We start from the raw sequence: 19,252 nt of genomic DNA on the forward strand, positions 1-19,252 counted from the left end.
AGCCACACGATATTTCCAGCATTCAGTCATTCTGAAATGTAACTCTAGGCAATGAGGAGGCACATTCTCTCTTAGCATAGCAAAACCAGATGATTTGTTTATATGACATGGGTTCTGTGTTATGGTAATAGGAAGAAAACTAATCTCTCATGAAGGATAATAAAAGTTTTTTTCTGAATGAAACTTTCTGCCTGTCCGGTATCATTTAATATCCATTCTATGGTATTGTTGGGGACCAGGCTTTTTCTATCCTCTGGTCCCACCATCCTTATGACATGACTCTCAACCTCATGATGGCAGGAGATGTGTTGCACCTTCAGCCATCATGCCTGCTTCCCAATCAAGAAGAAGGCAGGAGGACCACAGGTCTTCTACCTAATGGAAGCCCTTCCCATCAGACTAAATTTACATACCATTGGTCAGAACTGTGTCATATCTCCATCGCTAGCTGGATTGCAGCTCGGAAAATTGAATACTTAGCTTTCTTCTCTGTGTTAGAGCAAATCAAAGGAGAATCAGTGTTGAGTGAACCAATTCTTGATTAAAGCAAGGATGGGAGAGAGAAGACATCAGTTACTTAATGAGCTATTCATTTATGTTATGTTTATTTCCACAGTCAGATGAGGGACTAGGGTTCAGGGAAACTGCAACAATTACCCAAAACGTAAAGGTAGGAGTCGAGCCCAAGTCATTCCAAATCCAACATTTTTGCTCTTAAAAAGAACTTTCCTTGCTTTGGACAAGAATGTACAGTTTCCTTTTAAGCACCTCAAGACAGAGTAATGGTCTCCCCGGGTCTCCACTTCGGGCTGGAGTGGGTGGCCGGGGGCAGCCGAAGACATGCGTACGTGCGTGCGTGCGTGAGAGCGTGCGAGTCCACGGGGTGGGCCGCGCACGCAGCGAGTATGTAAGCCCGGTCCCCGGCTGGTTGTTCTCGCCTCACGCCAGCCCGAGTTGGCGGCAGCGCTGGAGGCCCCGGTCCTGTGACCGCAAAGAGGGAGCCGGGGGCCGGACGGGAGCGCGGCGGCGGCAGCTGAGGCCCAGGCCAGGCCCCCTCCCTTCAGCCTCCCGCCTGCCCGTCTGCCCCGCCCCCGCCGGCGGCGCCGCGCCCCTCCCCCAAGCGCCAGACTAGCGCGGTGCGGGCGCCGCGTGCGAAGACATGGGGGGGAAGCTGGAGCTGAGGCTGGAGTCGCTCGTGGGGACCGAGCCCGCCGTCTACCCGTGGCCGCTGCTGGTCTACGTAAGTGCCGCCCGTCCCCTCCTCCCGGACCCCCGCCCCTCTTTCCCCACGGCGCGCGCTGAGCCTACTGAGAAACGGAGCGACTCGAGTCGCCAGACCCTCTTTGGAGCCCCCGTTCCCGCCCCGCCGTGGTTCTCCGCGGCAGTGTCCAGCCCCCGCGCGCAGGGTGGGCAGAGGGGAGCCGGCGCCAGCCGGGGGGCACAGACTCGGCCGCGGGGACCCCGCGCTTCCGAGGGGCGCCCGAGCCGGTCTGCGGTTGGCTCTGCAGGGCTGGGGACCCCGTTTCCCCCGGGCCTGGAATGCCGGCGGGCTTGCCCTTCTGTACTTTAGGATCTGACATGTAGGGTGTCTTGTTCCTGGTAGTTTATTCTTAGCGCTGTCAACGTGCTTAGTTTTGTTTTTTTTATTTTTCAGGGCACCCTTTCCTCCCTCACTCCAGTTTTTTTGTGTTTCTGTTTTATTTTGTTTTAGTTAGGCATTTTGTCCCTCTGATCTTGAGTGGGTGGGCTGGCAGGACACTTGGAGAGGAGGCGTTCTGTCCCCTGATCTTGAGTGGCCTTTGGAAAATGACACGCCAGACGGAAATGTACACAGGCGTCCAGTGATTCCAGAAATGCAGGGTGTCCGGCTAGGTGGGCACCCGGCCTCTCGTCCCCCGTGGCGGCGTGGTGCGCGTGTTCCTTGTCTCAGGGTTTACGCTTGGGCCCCGCAGCCCACCTTCCGGAGGGAAAGCACAGCGGGCGCCTTGGGCCGGCGCTTTTGGGGCGCCCTTTCGTGCGCTCGGCTTGCGGGGGACCGTCCTCCAGGCGACCCGGCCCTCGCGCGGGCTCCGTGTGTGTCAGTTTGTGGAAAGTGTGTCGCGGCCGGGGTCAGGGTCGGGACGCTGGGACCGCCTGGGAGCCGATGTTGACTCCCGAGCCCCGGTTCTCCGCAGTTATCTGAGGTCCGAGGGTTTCCAGCCCGCCACCGCGCACTGACGCTTTCTATTTTTGCCCTTCCTGTGCCCGAAGGCGCGGCTGAGCCTGGGCTCTGGCTTTTCCGGTTGGGTCACTCCGGGTGGCCTTGGTGGGCGGCTTGAGCAGTGGGCAGGGCGGGGAGACATCCCAGGGGAGGGAAACTGAAAGTGGGGAGAACCTTCAGAAGTCCAGCTGATCCACTTGCCTCGCCTCCCTGCCCCTCTTACTGCACTTGTCATGCACGGGTTGGCTGGCCGGCGCATTTTTCAAAATGTAATCATTTGTTTATCCTTAGTAGCCGTGAAGAATAGTTCACTTGTAGTGCAGAGTTGTAGGAGTTTTGACAGATGATCGCCGTCAGGCGGCAGAGCAGTCCTGTCATCCCATTTGCTGCCCTTTGGCGCCAGCGTGCCTCTAGCTTCTTGGCCGCTAATCTCCTGTCTGTCCCTAAGGTTTTGGCTTTTCCAGAAAGCCAGATAAACGGAACAACAGCATGTAGCTTTTTGGTTCTGGCTGCTTTGGCTCAGCAAAACCTATGCGAGATTCATCCCGGGTTTTTTTTTTTGTTGTTGTTGTTGTTTTAAACATTGATTTAGTTAGTTATTTACTTGGCTGTGCCGGGTCTTAGTTGCGGCACATGGGATCTTCATTGGCGCGTGCAGTATGTTTTCGTTGCAGCGTGCGGGATCTAGTTCCCTGAGCAGGGATGGACCCCGGGCCCCCCGCATTGGGAGCGCGGAGTCTTAGCCACTGGACCACCAGGGAAGTCCGTCATCCCTGTTGTTGCGGGTATGAGAAGCCACTCATTTTTCTGGCTGTGTTGTATTCCATGTTCCGTTTGTCCATTTGCCTGTGGGTGGCAGGACTTGTGGGATGTTTCCAGTTTTGAGGGGATCAGGAATAAAGCTGCTGTAAACATCCCAGGGCAGGTTTCCATGTGAACTTGGGTTTTTACCTCACTTGAGAAAATACTCAGGAGTGGGACTGGGATCTGTGCTAAGTGTAAGTTTAACAACCCTTCTGCATCTTAGAAATTGGTATTTTTGAATATTGGAAGAGTTTAGAAATGCACTGTGACCCAGCACCCAGGCACTTGAAACGAAGTTGAAAGTTCATCTGGAGATAGTCACGTTGTCCCCGTCTCTGTCTTTTATTCGAGGCAGAGCAAGGCCACAGATTTGTAACCCTTGTAAGGAAGGCCTCGTGTGTCCAGGCCCTGGCAGGACCTGGCTTTCTAGTGGTGGGCGGTTCTGAAGTGGAGAGAGCGTCTTTCCCTTGCTGGGCGGACCTCGCTTGGCAGGGTGCAGGGTGTGCTGCCTGCCTGGCTGGGTGCTCTTTCTGCCGGTCAGCAGCCATTCCTGGTGTGTCTGTCCTACTACCAGGCAGGCGGTCAGGGGCCCTAGTGAAGTGCTCAGTGAGCTGCAGCCTTCCCAAAGCTTTGCGGGTAATGTCTGCTACCCTCCCATTTCCCTGCTTAGGAATTTTGCTTTCTCATGGGAAGTGAGGGGGCAGTACTTTATAAGAGTTCATATTTTGTGATGACTCGATGCTGAATACGTTAAGAAAATGGGCTCCTTCCAGAAGCTTAACTTCTTAGAAGGTGAGATTACTCATGTGACCGCACGTTTGAAATGAGTGAGCTTGTTTGTTCATTGATTCATTCATTCTGCAAGCACCTCCTGGATATTTAGAGTGAGTGTTCCAGGGGGCGCGGAGGACAGTAGACAGTATTCTTTTTTTTTTTGATTTTTGAATTTAATTTAATTAATTTTTTTATACAGCACGTTCTTATTAGTCATCAGTTTTATACACATCAGTGTATACATGTCAATCCGACTCGCCCAGTTCAGCATACCACCATCCCCACCCCACCCCACCCCACCCCCACGGCTTTCCCCACTTGGTGTCCATACGTTTGTTCTCTACATCTGTGTCTCAACTTTTGCCCTGCAAACTGGTTCATCTGTACCATTTTTCTAAGTTCCACATACATGCGTTAACGTACGATATTTGTTTTTCTCTTTCTGACTTACTTCACTCTGTATGACAGTCTCTAGATCCATCCACGTCTCAACAAATAACTCAATTTCGTTCCTTTTTATGGCTGAGTAATATTCCATTGTGTATATGTACCACCACTTTTTTTTCTATTCGTCTGTCGATGGACATTTAGGTTGCTTCCATGACCTGGCTATTGTAAATAGTGCTGCAGTGAACATTGGGGTGCATGTGTCTTTTTGAATTATGGTTTTCTCTGGGTATATGCCCAGTAGTGGGATTACTGGATCATATGGTAATTCTATTTTTGGTTTTTTAAGGAACCTCCATACTGTTCTCCATAGCGGCTGTATCAATTTACATTCCCACCAGCCGTGCAAGAGGGTGCAAGAAGCTAACCTTTTAGCTTCTTTTTGTTCCTTGATTGTAGTTAAGCTTCATCTTGCCTCAGGGCCTTTGTATTTGTTTTTCCCATGTTTTGGAAATATTATTTCCAGAAAAATTGTCCATAAATGATTCCTTTCTATTCTTTGGCGCTCATCTCTTAAAAATATTTTTTCCTTGATTGTCCTACCAGCCTAACTTAGTCCCAATTTATCAGATTACCTTACTTCTTTCACAGAATAATTATAAAAACAAATATTATCTTTGGTGTCTCTTTGTATTTAGATGAACTTCTTCCCAAAGAACTCAAGCCCCACAGTGACAGAAGTTGTTACATTTCTTATCCCTTATTCTGTGTCTTAGAACTGTGTCTGGCATGTAGTAATCACTCGAGGTCTATTGACTGTGTAACGAATATGTGAGTAGATGAACAGATTTGGAGTTATTTAAGGTCGCTCTTAATGATGGCTGGTGTTGGTGATTAAATTAAAAGTGTAGGTTTTAGAGTTGGAAGTGATCTTGCTGAGTCTCAGAGCTACGGCAAAACTCTCCCTACTGTAGCATCCCTGACAGATGATCAAGTCTGAGCTTGAATGACTGTATATGAAAGACCCTAACCAGGGCAACCTCGTAGCTTTCTTCAAGCAGATCACAGCCTTCCATGGGAGTTTTCTCCCTATTAGTCAGCTGTAATTAGGAGAAAACGGTTTGATTTACCCAGAATCATCTTCTCTCAGTCTCCTTGTTCTAGTTCCTAGAGAATAGACAGGACAGAGTTTCCTCTAAATTACATCCTTTGGGTTTGCACTCCTGCTTGTAACAAAATAAGCACCACGCTATGGCAGAATTCCCCTTGATTGTCTGCCACTTGTTGCTACATTCCTTGTTAGTGTTTAGAAATAATTTGTCTTAATGTTCCACATTATAATTGATGGAGTACAGAAGTAAAAGAGATCTCGGGGTTATGTCAGAAGCAATCAGACAGATATTTTAACTTACCCTTTTAATGTATTTAATGCTGACACTGTGAGGAATTGAGCAGTATAGTCACCGCGTTATTGCCATTGCTGAAAAAATGTCTTTATGGTGAAATTTATGGTCACTTTGAAAGCATGAGCTGATGGGGGAATTGTCAGCTACATCTTAGAGCGCTGAGCATTTCTCAAAAAGTTGTGATACGAAACACCCCTGCCTTTTCTTGTATTTCTGTTACATTCACCTACTTCACAAAAAGCATTCGTCATATTCCTGAAATAATGATGGGCTTAGTTGAGATTCTTTTGGGTCCTAAGGGACCAACATGTGTGCATAATAGTGTCGAGTTACACAGAGCCTGGATGTTTGGCTCCAGACTGAAAGCCCCATGGAGTCGTTTTTTCACATCTGTTCACCAATGTGTATGAATGGGAGAAAACCAAAGTTCTGGTTTGTTTGATCAAGGGGAGCCACACTCCTTTTACTTCTGCTGTGAGAAACAAGTAAAGAGGTGTAAAATATCTGAAAAGAGCCTCTTAAGGTTTGGTAGAACGCTTAAGTGGGATGTAGAGAATATAAAACAAAAAGGAAAGCAAGTGAGTACTGCTGGCAAACTTTTTCAAGGACAGCTAACAAATTAATAATAGTAACAACAATATTAAGATTGATTTTCAAAGACTTAAGAGTGGCGCCACTCTACATGTATTAACTCCACGCCACAGCCCTGTAAAATGGGTGAGGTTATTAAGCCCTTGATTTTCAAAGAGGAAGTGGAACACAAAGAAGTACCACTCCTGAACTCCCACAACTAATAAGTGGTGGAGCTGGGGAAAAAAGATTCAGGCAAATTAATTTTAGAGTTAGTGCTCTTCACCCGTAGGTTATATCCCACAGGTAATATTTGCACATTTTGAAATCACTTTACAAATACTATTTTTACCCCTAAAGTACACAGGGAATACCCAGGGAAATTGGCATTCTAATTATTTTTATATCTTTGCCAATAATCTGTTAACTAAAATGTTCTCTTTTTTCTGATACTTTTACAAGTCATTAATTGAATGTTGCTCACTTTCAAGGCCAATCTGTGAGACATTATTTAACTTGTCTACTCTAAAGTTCCAGCATTAACTCAGGTGGGGCTTCACCAAGTACTGATCATGTGACCTTGGCCTCTCATTGCCTCAGTTTTCTCATTTGTAACATGGGTATAATAATAGGCTTATTTCATACGCCTGTGAGGAGGAAAACTATATATATATATATATATATATATATGTGTGTGTGTGTGTGTGTGTGTGTGTGTCTATATATATGTATTTAAACAGTGTCTTAGAATAGTGTTTGGCACATGATAAGCATTATAGAAGTATTGACTGCTGCTACTAGTACTGTTATTATGAGAACTAACTGTTGAGAATAATCCTTCATATAGTGGTTTATTCCACTGAAGATAAAGGAAACTCATAGAATATTAGAAATCAGATTAAACACAGAAAGCCAGTAAAATATACCAGGACAGAAGATGATGAGAGTGTGAAAGCATAGAGGAAAAAAAATGGCTTTTGTTTTTCTTTTTCTTTTTTAAAGAATGAAAGAGCCTAGAAATAGGACAAAAACTATTCATTGGCTATACTGACATGGAGATCACTGGTGACCTTCATAAGTAAAATTTCAGGACAGTGGGCAGAGAGATTACGGTGAGAGAAGTCAGATGGATGTAAATTATAGAGTAAATGGGACGTGAGGAAATGGAAACAATATACGATGATAACAGTTTTGAAAAGTTCAGACATGAATTGGCTAAAGAAGATATGCAGGGATTAGAGGAGGAGGGAGGCTTTCCTGTTACACGTATAGTTTTTAACATTTTAAGTTGGAGTTACTAGTCTAGAATGAGGTTGAATTTTGGCAAGAATCATTCATAAGGAGTAGATGGGTTGTAGAAAATGCAGTGCTGTGAAGTACTTGAGAAGATGAGAGAAAATGAAATGCTACCTGTAGTGCACGTGGCCTTTGAACTTGAACTCCTGTAGTGAAAGGGAATACAAAGATCAATGCAAATGCTAATGAATTAACGGATTTGGCAGTGGACTATTTACTGACTTCTGTGTTCCTAATGAGTTAGGAAGCGCCTCACCAGCTCAGAGTGAAGGAAGTAGAGAGGATGGAGGAAAATTTGAGGAGGGTAGGGAAAGCTTCTAAGAAAATAGTCCTTAAGGAGAATTAGAAAGAACTTACTGTAAGTCAGAGCAATATTTCCAGTCTTGAAAATCCATTTGGAGTTGGTGATGATTAATTTATTGGAATACCAATTTGCCCTTCCACATGATTTTTCTCCAGCTACCTGGATATAAGTTACACAGAGGCAGAAAAGAATGAGAGATAACAATCGAGGGAAAATACAATTAGTATCTTTTTTTACCATTTTCCACTTCTCGGCTCCAACTCTGGGGAGGCTTCATGGACATGGCTGCCCTCCCAGCCTCCAGAAGCACTCTGTTATCAAAGAATTCAAAGAAATGGAACATAGGTTTCCAACTTATTAATTTAGCAAAATCAAAAATTGTATATAATGTTTTCTGTTGGCAAAGATTTTTGCAATATAATTTGGTTCCATCTTTTGACAAGTAATTTGGCAATGTCTAGCAAGATAAAAATGTTAATAGCTTTTTACACATTAATTCTAATTCTGGAAGCTTATGCCATAAATAATTTATAATCCAGAAAATTATTATATAAAGATGCTCATGTCATTTGTAGTAACAAAAAATTGGAAACACCTTTAATTGTTAACAATAGGAAAACAGTTTAGGAAATTATATCCACTTAGTAGAAAGTGACACAGTTACTATATTATAATTACACGATGATGGAGCAAAATAAAATAATGCTTAATAAAGAAAGAATGAAGAAAGCTGACCTAAAATTGTGTCTTCCTTATGACAGTAATTATGTAAACATATCAATATTTATTAAAACTTAAAACCAAAATAAAGTTTTAAAAGCTCTGTACCAGTAATGCGGATTTTGTTTGTTTCAAAATATTTTTTAACATAACTCTTATAATTTTGTTTTGTCTACTCCTTTTCTTAAGAATTTCTGACTCTTACCTCATTTTTCATTTCATAGTTTCAAATAAAGTCAGCAATTTTATCATCATAGAAGATTAGACTTATTTGACAGTTTATAATTCCAAGTTATTTGGTATAAAAAGACCATATACACTTGTAGGTACTTTCAAAATAAAATTTCGAGAATGTTTTTTTTTTGCTTAGTCTTTCCTAGTATGGAGATGAAGCAAACTACCTAAAATTGCTAGCCATTCTTTTTTCATTTTTCTCATTTTATTGATTTATCTTGCCCTTCACAGAAATGATAACAAATGAGTCTGCAGTTGCATCTGCCAATTTCTTAAATCCTCTATTATCCACATTATGAAATCATACTAGTATGAATGCTTCCAGTATTTTCAGAGCTCTTTAGTTAGTATACTTTAGCATTCTGTATGAAGTATCTTATGTAAGTGTAAAATTTAGACTCAACTTCTGGAAGCTTTTGATTTCTTAATTCAAAAGTGAGAGATCCTTAGTTCAGCCATATGATTAATAATTACTTGTATAGTAAGAAGCTCCTAATTTATTGTTTTATGTATACCTGGCAGTTTTCTTGCCATTTCTCAGAAGTTCTCTATTAAACACATTCTCTCTCTTTCTCTCTCTCTCTCTGTCTGTCTCTCTCTGTCTCTCTGTCTCTGTCTCTGTCTCTCTCTCTCTCTCTCTCTCTCTCTCTCACACACACACACACACACACACACACACACACACACATTGTGATTAAAAGCACAGATTTTGGCATTATGAAATCTAAGGTTCAGTTTCCAGTTCTGTAGTTTCTGGGCCACTTCACTTTAGGCAAGTAACCTAATGTCTCTGAACCTTGTTGTTTTCATCTGTAAAATAGAAATTACAATTATATCAGACAATCCTCAAAACATCCGTAATGATTTTAGAGTTTCAGAGTCAGATAAAAGCAGGCACTCAGTAAATGGCTAGTGCTTTTATTACTTTATTATTATTTAGGTCTTGGTTTTCCTTGAGTCTGTGAGTCCCCATAATGAAATGTGATTTCCAGTAGATTGAGTAACACCTGTTTTCACCAAAAATTTTAACTGAGTTCATTACTTTCTGTGCAACCCAGATTAGTTTTCTGCCTCTTTTTCTGTGCCGTATGTAGGTATTCAGTAGATTTATTCAATAAATGTATGAATGCATGAACGCGTAGATGAATTTTTAAATGCTTCTTTATGAGAAGGTAGAACAAATGTGACACAGTAGAACAGATAAGAAAATAATCCATGGAAAAAATGGCAAAGTCATGTATGAGCCCAGGGCCAGCCTAAGAAGAATTGCTTTTTTTTTTTTTTTTAGGAAAAATGTGTTGAATACTTATTTTAATTATTTTTAGAAGTTAAGTACAGGGACTTCCCTGGCGGTCCAGTGGTTAAGACTTCACCTTCCAATGCAGGGGGTGTGGGTTCAATCCCTAGTCGGGGAGCTATGGTCCCACATGCCTTGCAGCCAAAAAACCAGAACATAAAACAGAAGCAGTACTGTAACAAATTCAATAAAGACTTTAAAAAGTGGTCCACATCAAAAAAAAAAAAGTTAAATACAAAAATTTGCTGATGATTTACATATTTAGGACCAATAAAATAATGTGAGATTAGCTGTACTAAAACAGAATGTTGAGCTACATTCACATTAAGTGACACTATATAGTCTAAATTTATGGAAAACTTCTAAGATGGTGAGTGACCTTTGAGCAGAAAAAGACAGAAGGAGAAATGGCCTTTTCTACATTCTATTGTGCCTCTAAGTAAAATGCTTGGTAATCTAGCTACAAAGCTCTGTGTCATTTGGCTTTAGGCACCTACTGTGATTTACCTTGTGAAGATCAGATTTTGCCATGGAGAGGATTTGTAAAAGTATCACACGTTCCAGTACCGTTGGCAACCACAGCTACCAAAAACTCCAATTTAAATTGATGAACCTAATATCAGATGATAGTATCATTTCCTTGTGGGTGTTCTGGGAAAAGGTGGGTAGGAAATGTATAAAAGTGAATACTTTATTGACTGAAATAACAATTCATCATTTTGAAAACATAAAATACATTAAAGTTGTTATAGCATCATACATTAATGTTTCACTGTATTTTAGACATGGCCTACAATCAATGTTTTCTGCCCTTTCAAACAGAACCATGCTTGTGGTATGCATTAATCATATAAAAGATTAAACACTGAAAAGAAATTCAGCCTTTAAAGACAATTTGCTTTGATTTATTCAGTGGGTTCTCCTAGAAAGTTAATATGAAGAATTATTGCTTGTTAAATTGGAGTTACAAATTCTTTCAGAGTTACTTAGCATTTTCTTTAATATCAGTATCAAGGAAGGCAAAGCAAATTTGCATATTTATTAGGAAATACAGGTACATAATCATAAAACAAGAAAACACAACGTTTTTATAGACTTTATTTTCTAGAAGTTTTAATTTTACAGAGAAATTGAGAAGAGAGTATAAAGTGTTTCCATATACACTATACCCATTTCCCTCTATGATGATCAACTTATATTAGTATGTTACATTGTTACAATCAATGAACAAATATTGATACATTATTGTTTACTATAGTCCATACATTAGTCCAGTTCCTTAGTTTTTACCTAATGTCCTTTTTCTATTCCAGGATTTCATCCAAAACATCACATTACATTTAGTTGCTGTGTTTCCTTAGGCTCCTCTTGGGTTTGATAGCTTCTCAGATTTTCCTTGCGTGACCTTGGCAATTTTGAGTAGTTAGGTTTGTGTAGGATGCCCACTACTAGAATTTGTTTGATGCATTTTTCATGATAATATTGGGATTATGTGTTTTGGGGAGGAAGACCACAACAGTAGAAGGGTTATTTTGTCAGATCACATCAAGTGTACAAAGTATCAATATGCATTATGAATGCTGAGGTCGACCTTGATCACCAGGCTGAGGTAGTGTTTTTCAGGTTTCTCCATTGTAAAATTACTGTTTTCCCTTCTCCATATTGTATTTTTTGGAAGGAAGTCAATATGCTCAGCCCACAACTAAGGAATGGAGAGTTATGCTTAAGATGGAGTACTACATAAACTATTTGGAATTCTTTTGCACTGGAGATTTATCTATTCTCCCGCATTTATTTACGTATCCAATCACTTATTTATATCAGAAGAACTCATGGATTTTTATTTTATACTTTGGGTTATAATCTAATTCTACGTTAGTTACTTTGTTCCTCAAATTGCTCTAGTCCTGACCCTTGTGAACTCTTTTCAGTTCAGTGGCTCGTGTGCCACTCTGAGGTATCCCCATCCTATATATTTTTTTGGAACTTCCTTACTTTCTGACACTATAAGATGGTCTTGTATATAAATCTTGTATATTTACTGCCCCAGTCCTAGAATCAGCTATTTCTTCAAGGATAACTAGGTCTTTTTAGTGGAGAACAGTATTAGACAGCAGGATCTGGGTGTGGGGTGTGCTGATTGCTGCCCGGATGTCATTGCTTCTAGATCTTCTCAGCTGACAGAGCAAAGAGATAACATGCATGTACATTACCCATGTATATGCACATGTCTATAAGTATCTCTCTACATAACCATGTGTATTAAGGTAATATGAAGCAATATTAAGCTAAACATGAATGTATATTGATGTTTCCAACTTTAATCTGTTACCACATAGATCATCTTAGCCTCATCTCTTGCTTATCTTTAAATTTCAACTCCGGCAAAACACTTGACTTTTAGAAGTATGAAAATCAAATTGTAGCTACTTTGGGAAGCCACATCATCTAGCAGAATAATTCTGAAAGGGCAAGGTGTATATCATCAAATTTTAATTTACAGTCAGCAGTACTTTGTAACATCCATAGGCCTCCAGACCTCTGCTTCCAAGAAGATGAAGTAGCCCATTTCTCCCAGGTTCTTCCACTTAAAACTAAAACCCTGAACATAACAACAGACAAACATAGGAAGACACTGAAAGGTGGAAATGAGAAGGCAGACTTATCTAGGGACTTTGGGACTTGAGGAATAACATGGTGATGAGTCCCCTGTGTTTCCTGTTGCTTCCCATACATCCTGGAGAGGGTATTACAGGAACCCCCAATCAATAACCACCAACAGAACAACAGACGAAAAAGCTTCAAAAAAGAAAACACAAAACCCCCGTTCCCCCTAGCCAAGGTGTGAGGAAATGGGTTGCCAAAGACAGAAAAGCATTTGGGCAATAATAGACACACTACTCGAGCCAAGTGCCAGTGGAATATTGCACCCATCCCCTATGTCCTGTGGTTTCAGTTGGGCCAAGCTAGGATTTGATCTTCCACACCACCCCACTCCTGCCCTCCAGAAGAGGCAGCACTCTGATTTCGCCACCAGGGCTGTTTCAGTGTGGTGCAGTGGTGAGCTGAGCCTCCACCCCTTTGCATTAGCAAAGAGACTTTCAAAGGTGGTGCCTGACAGGCTAGTTAACACTGGGCTGCCCTCACACAGTCGTGGGGTCCAATGGTGGGACCTAGCCTCCGTCTCTCCCTGACATCGATAAGAATAGGATGTTACAGGTTGGAGGGAGTAGGCACCCCACTAACCCCCAACACATGGCGTCAGTGAGACCCAGTGGGGTGCTGAATCCCCATAACCGTCCTGAGGCAGTAAGACAGAATGAGATGGCACAAGCAGGGCTAGTTGGCAGTTCTCTTCCTCTTACCCTGGTGTCAGTGGGGCCAGCAGGTAGCTGACCCTCTACCCACACCCGGCATCAACAAGAAGGAATGAAGTGGGAGGAAGGACAGCAAACACTTCACTTCTCCCCTCCCCTGGTGTCAAGAAATCTACTGGGGAGATGAACTTCCACTCCTACTAAAAGGCAACACAATGATATTAATGTTCCCACTTTTGGGGGGAAGGTGTCAGAAGGGCCAATAGGATAGCTGAACTTCTACTTGATCTGTCTGCAGTGAGAGAATGTAAGTGCCCACTTTTGCTGGGGTATTGACAGTAGGGCCCAATGGAAATCTGTACGTAACCCCCCAGTCCTCATACTACACCTCCAATAGGATGACTTCCTTCTAAAAAGTAATAATAAAATTAAATGGGATACAGAGTCATGTAATAACTCACAATGTTTAGAATCCAACTGAAAAATACTCATGGCACCAAGAACCAGGAAATCACAGAATAAATGAGAAAAGACAATAAACCTACACCAGCACTGAGATAAAACATCTATTGAAATTATCAGACAGGGATTTTAAATAAGCTGTCACATAAATGCTTCAGTTAGCAATTATGTGTTCCTTGACGGAAATGGGAAAAATAGAAAATGTAAACAAAGAACTAGAAGTTATAAGAATAAAAATAAATGAGAACAGTAGAACTGAAAAATACAACAATCAAAAAACTTTGCTCAAGAGTAGACTGGAGATTACAAAGCATAGAATCATGAACTTAGAAGAGATCAATACAATGTACCAAATGTACAGAGAAAAATAGGCTGAGGGGTAGAGATGGGAGAAAGAACAGGAGGATCTCAAGAACCTGTAAACAGTAACAAAAGCACTCACATTCATCTCATCAAAGTTCCAGAATGAAAAAAGAGAGCACGTAGCTCTGACAAAGTATTCAAAGAAATAATGAGTAAAACGTTCCCAATTTTTTAGAAGATATAAGCACACATTCAAGAATCTGAGCAAATCCAAAGAGGAAAAACACAAAGGTATCCTTGTCAAGAGGCGTCATAATTAAACTTCTGAAAAGTAGAGACAAAAAAAATCTCGAAAGTGGGCAGGCAGAAACGATGCATCACTTACTGAGAAACCAATTCCAATGACAGCACATTTCTTGTCTAAAATTATGGAGTCAGAAGCTTTGACATAACATTTTTCAAGTAGTAAAAGAAAAGAACTCTCAGCCACAAATTCACACTTTTTATATCCACTTTCTTGTTTGACTTATATTAATGGACTACTAACTCATCTTTCTATATCCAGGCCTGCCATCACACTTCTCCAAAAATCTAGTCACAGTATTTCCAGAGTGATCTTTCTGAAAAAGAAACAAATTTTTCTTATAAAAATACCTGATTGTGTTATGAAACTTTTCTCTCTTCTAAGTTACCAGGTAAAATCCTTCAACGGATTCCCATCTTTCTTGGAGTAAAATCTCACATCCAAACTCTCTTTGTCCTTTTGGGCTGCTGTAAGATTATCCTGCAGGTTGGGTGGCTCATAAACAACAGGAATTTTTTTTCCTCACGGTTCCGGAGGCTGCAAGTTCAAGAATAGGGTGCCAGTATGGTCAGATGAGGGCCCTCTTCTGAATCACAGACTTCTCATTGTATCCTCACATGGCAGAAGAGCTTAGGGAGCTCTGTGGGGTCTCTTTTATAAGAGCACTAATACCATAATCATTTCCCAAAGGCCCCACCTACTAATACTATCAGCTACGGAAATTAAGATTTCAACGTATGAATTTGGAGGGGAACACAAAGACTAGACCATAGCACTTACTATACATACATGGACCATGCATGATCTGGCTTCTACCACCCTCTCCATTGTCCTCTTTTCCTACACTCCAGTGAGCATTTCTCTTTTTTTTTTTTTTTTTTTTTTTTTGGCGGTACGCGGGCCTCTCACTGTTGTGGCCTCTCCCGTTGCGGAGCACAGGCTCCGGACGCGCAGGCTCAGCGGCCATGGCTCACGGGCCCAGCCACTTCGCGGCATGTGGGATCTTCCCAGACCGGGGCACGAACCCGTGTCCCCTGCATCAGCAGGCGGACTCTCCACCACTGCGCCACCAGGGAAGCCCCAGTGAGCATTTCTTATACTGATTATGAATGGAACTCCTTTCTGGACTGATCCTTAACCATTCATTTTCTGGCAACCGTGAATTTCTCTTCTCTTTTCCTCAAAACTTCACCCTTCCTTCGTGTTACATATCCATTTCAATTGCCTTCTACAGGAAGCCCTACTGATATCGCCCATATACTACTGTCCACAGGATGAATTAAGGTCTTACCGTGTCTTCCTATAGCACTCTGTAATATCTTTTACGGTAACTATGGATTTTTCTTATTTGAGTGTCACAATACATTGAATTCTAGGTGGCACTATAATGATTTTAGTAACAGTAACACTGGTGCCTAGTTTAACCCATGACATACTTTAGGTGTTCAATAAATGTTTGTTGAATGAGTGAATGAATGAATGGTCAATTTGAAATCTTAATCATGTTACTTTTGCAAAATCTGTTAAAAGATACCACAGTTTTCCAGAAGATTAGGGAGTTAGGACCTTAAACTTGATTTAACAGAGGAAATTTTTACTCATACATCATGCTTAAATACCTCAAAGTAAAACCATAAACCCAGGAATTTAAGGTTATCCATTTGGACTTTCAAGCCAATAATTAATATCTCCTGCCCCGACTGTATTAGATGGTTTCGATGCTCCACTCATATCTCCCCAGCACTCATCATTCCAGTATATGCTGATAGAATCATGCTGCCACCTGCAATTATCCACCTTAGGGCAGGCCAGAAGTGTACAGGAGTTAATGTATCTGGGTGCAGAACCTCTTTTGGCACATTCCTTTGCACAACCTGAAAGTATGTGGGAGTTAATGTCCCAAGGGATAAACTTTGAACAGTAGGATTCAGTAATTTGTGGGTAAATTCAGTCCTATTTATCCCTTCCAATAGAAGGACCCAAAATGAAGCTAGTATGGATTTTTGAGAGTAATCATGGTATTCTGCAATTTGTCTTACTTAGTGGTAGGCAGTTCAATAATCTATACTTGTATCATCTCTCCCTTCCTCCTTGCCACTTTGTCTTTCACTTCTGCTCCCTAGAAATGAACATAACTCCTCTGCCTCAGGCTCAGCTTTCTGGAAAGACTAAGCTACCAGTTTGTACTTAGAATGCTAATCTTCAAGGTGGAATTTCGGAACTGAATTTTACCCTCAACTGAAAGCAATAAGAACACCATATAACAGCACAATCACTAAAGATTTTATGTGTCATTTGGATGAGGTATAGGTGGAAGGTGAAGAGTTCAGATTTATAATGGCTAAGGCACTTGAGCAGTATGACAGCAAAAAATAATTATAAGAACTGTGAAGTGGGTTGGCTTTTTATAAACTGCTAACCACTGTACTGTAAACCGTTGTTATTTTTAACCCAAATTTTAGTATAAAAATATGTGACCTTCAAAAATTAGAAGTTTGCATTCCTATATCCCTTACCTAGAGTTTCCAGGTTTCATTATTTGCTATATATCCTTTATCTCTCACCCTTGGTCTACCTAAACATACACTCACAACAATACACATTTTGATTACATATTTATCAATTATTTAAAACTAAGTTTCTGATACTTCACACAAATATTTTAGCTTGTATTTCGTTTTTTTTAGAAGATATTTTATCTAATTGTAATGTAATTATCACATCCAGAAAATTTAAGCCTGATATACAAAATGTTCTTTAATATTTATGTCATGTGTTCAATATAGCAATTTTCCCCAAATATGCCACTGAATATTTTTCTAGTTGTTTTTATTTCTTAGTTCTGATCCAAGATCTAATAAAAGATCACATATTGAATTTTCTGGTCATCTAGAACAACCCATATTCCTTTTATTTTTATAACGACGTTTTCACAGTTGTGACTGAGAATTTTCTTCACTTACTTCCAAATACCAGGAATGAACTTGACTAAGGGCTCCAAATCCACCACTCTGAAATCCAACTCTGTGATAACACTGAGGTCACAGGCTATCTACGGGACTCCTCTTAGAGCCGATGTTGCCAGTAACAATGTCCCTTTATTTTCCATTCTTGATATTGAAATTTTTCATTCTTATAGGAAGCTCTTCTCCCTTTTTTCTTGCCACTGTAACTAGAAGTTTGTCAATTTTATTGAACTTTTCAAAGAATATGCTTTTATTTGCATTGATTTTTTTTATTTTTCTATTTTCAATTTCATTAATTTCTTCTCCATTCTTTATTACTTCTTTCTACTTGCTTTGGGTTTAGTTTTCTCTATTTTTCTTTAAAAATTTCTTAAGATGGGGCTTCCCTGGTGGCGCAGTGGTTGAGAGTCTGCCTGCCGATGCAGGGGACACGGGTTCGTGCCCTGGTCCGGGAAGATCCCACATGCCGCGGAGCGGCTGGGCCCGTGAGCCATGGCCACTGAGCCTGCGCGTCCAGAGCCTGTGCTCTGCAACGGGAGAGGCCACAACAGTGAGAGGCCCGCGTACCACAAAAAAAAAAAGAAAAAATTTCTTAAGATGAAAAATTAAATTATTGATCTGAGTCATTTCTTCTTTCCTAATATAAGTATTCAATACTATAAATGACCCTGAAAGCACTGCTATAGCTGTATCCCTCATATTTTGATGTGTTGTATTTTTATCTGTATTTCATACAGACTTTTTTCATTGGTTTTAGACTTCCCCTTTAACCCTGGGTTATTTAGAAATGGGATGTTTAATATCTAAAGATTTGAGAATTTTTTAGATTTATTCCTGTTTGACTTATAGCTAAATTCTATTATGCTATTAAAATGTAGCTATGATTTCTACTCTTTTAAATTGTTTGAGATATTTTTATTGGCTTATTTTATGGTCTATCTTGTTGAATATTCATATGTCTTTGAAAATAACGTGTATTCTACTGTTGGGTGAATTGTTCTATAAATGTCAATTAGGACTATTTGGTTGATAGTGTTCCAATCTTCTATACTCTTACTGTCTTTCTGCCTATTTGTTCTATCAATTACTGGGAAAGGATTTTTGATGTCTCAATTATAATTTTAGAACTGCCAACTTGTTTTACTAACTTCCATTTTTGTCTCATTTATTTTGATGCTCTGTTATCAGTAATATATATATATATATTTATGGTCATTATGTCTTATTGGAGAATTGACCCTTAATGATGATATACTGTCCCATTTTATTCTGGATAGTATTCCTTGTTCCGAAGCTGGCTTTTTCTGATATTAACATAGCTATTCAAGGTTTTGGGGGCTATTTTCATGGCATATCTTTCTCCATCTTTTTACTTTTAACTTATCTTTATCAGTATATATTAACTGCATTTCTAATAGACACAGTAGAATTGGATCTTGCTGTCTGATCCAATCTGACAATTGCATTCTTAAGAAAGTTATATTTAAGCCATTCATAAGTAACGTGATTACGGATGTCGTTGGATAAAAACTTTACTAAATCTCTAGCTGTTTTGTATTTATTTATTATATACTCTTGCTCTGCCTTCTTTTGCATTAAATAAACATTATATAGTATATCATTTTACCTCCACTATTGACTTATTATTTATACATCTCTTATAAAGTTTGTAGTAATTTCCTGCTAATTTAAAATATACATTGTTATATCTTTAATGAATATACCTTTAATTAATCAGGTTCTACCCTCAAATGATTGTTTCACCTATCATGTAAGCTCGTTAAAACTGGCCTTAATATACCCTAAGGCCAGTAGTGTCACTGTTCTTTCTGATTAAAACTTTTGTCTTGTGGAAATAAAGAGGAAGCATCAGGATGCATATACTTGTCCCACCCACATGACTGTGTT

General features: G+C 40.4%; 1 long non-coding RNA gene across 1 annotated transcript in view; it reads left to right on the top strand.

Annotated features, from left to right (window-relative positions):
* The first annotated feature begins 919 nt into the window (after positions 1 to 919).
* LOC137206086 (uncharacterized) overlaps positions 920 to 19,252 on the top strand; it is a 47,268-nt gene continuing 28,935 nt past the window's right edge. Inside the window, exon 1 of the long non-coding RNA XR_010934425.1 lies at positions 920 to 1,240. This is a non-coding gene — a long non-coding RNA (uncharacterized lncRNA). The remainder of the gene's footprint in view (positions 1,241 to 19,252) is intronic.

The sequence above is a fragment of the Pseudorca crassidens genome, chromosome 14 (assembly GCF_039906515.1).
Source record: "Pseudorca crassidens isolate mPseCra1 chromosome 14, mPseCra1.hap1, whole genome shotgun sequence".
NCBI classification, from domain to species: domain Eukaryota; kingdom Metazoa; phylum Chordata; class Mammalia; order Artiodactyla; family Delphinidae; genus Pseudorca; species Pseudorca crassidens.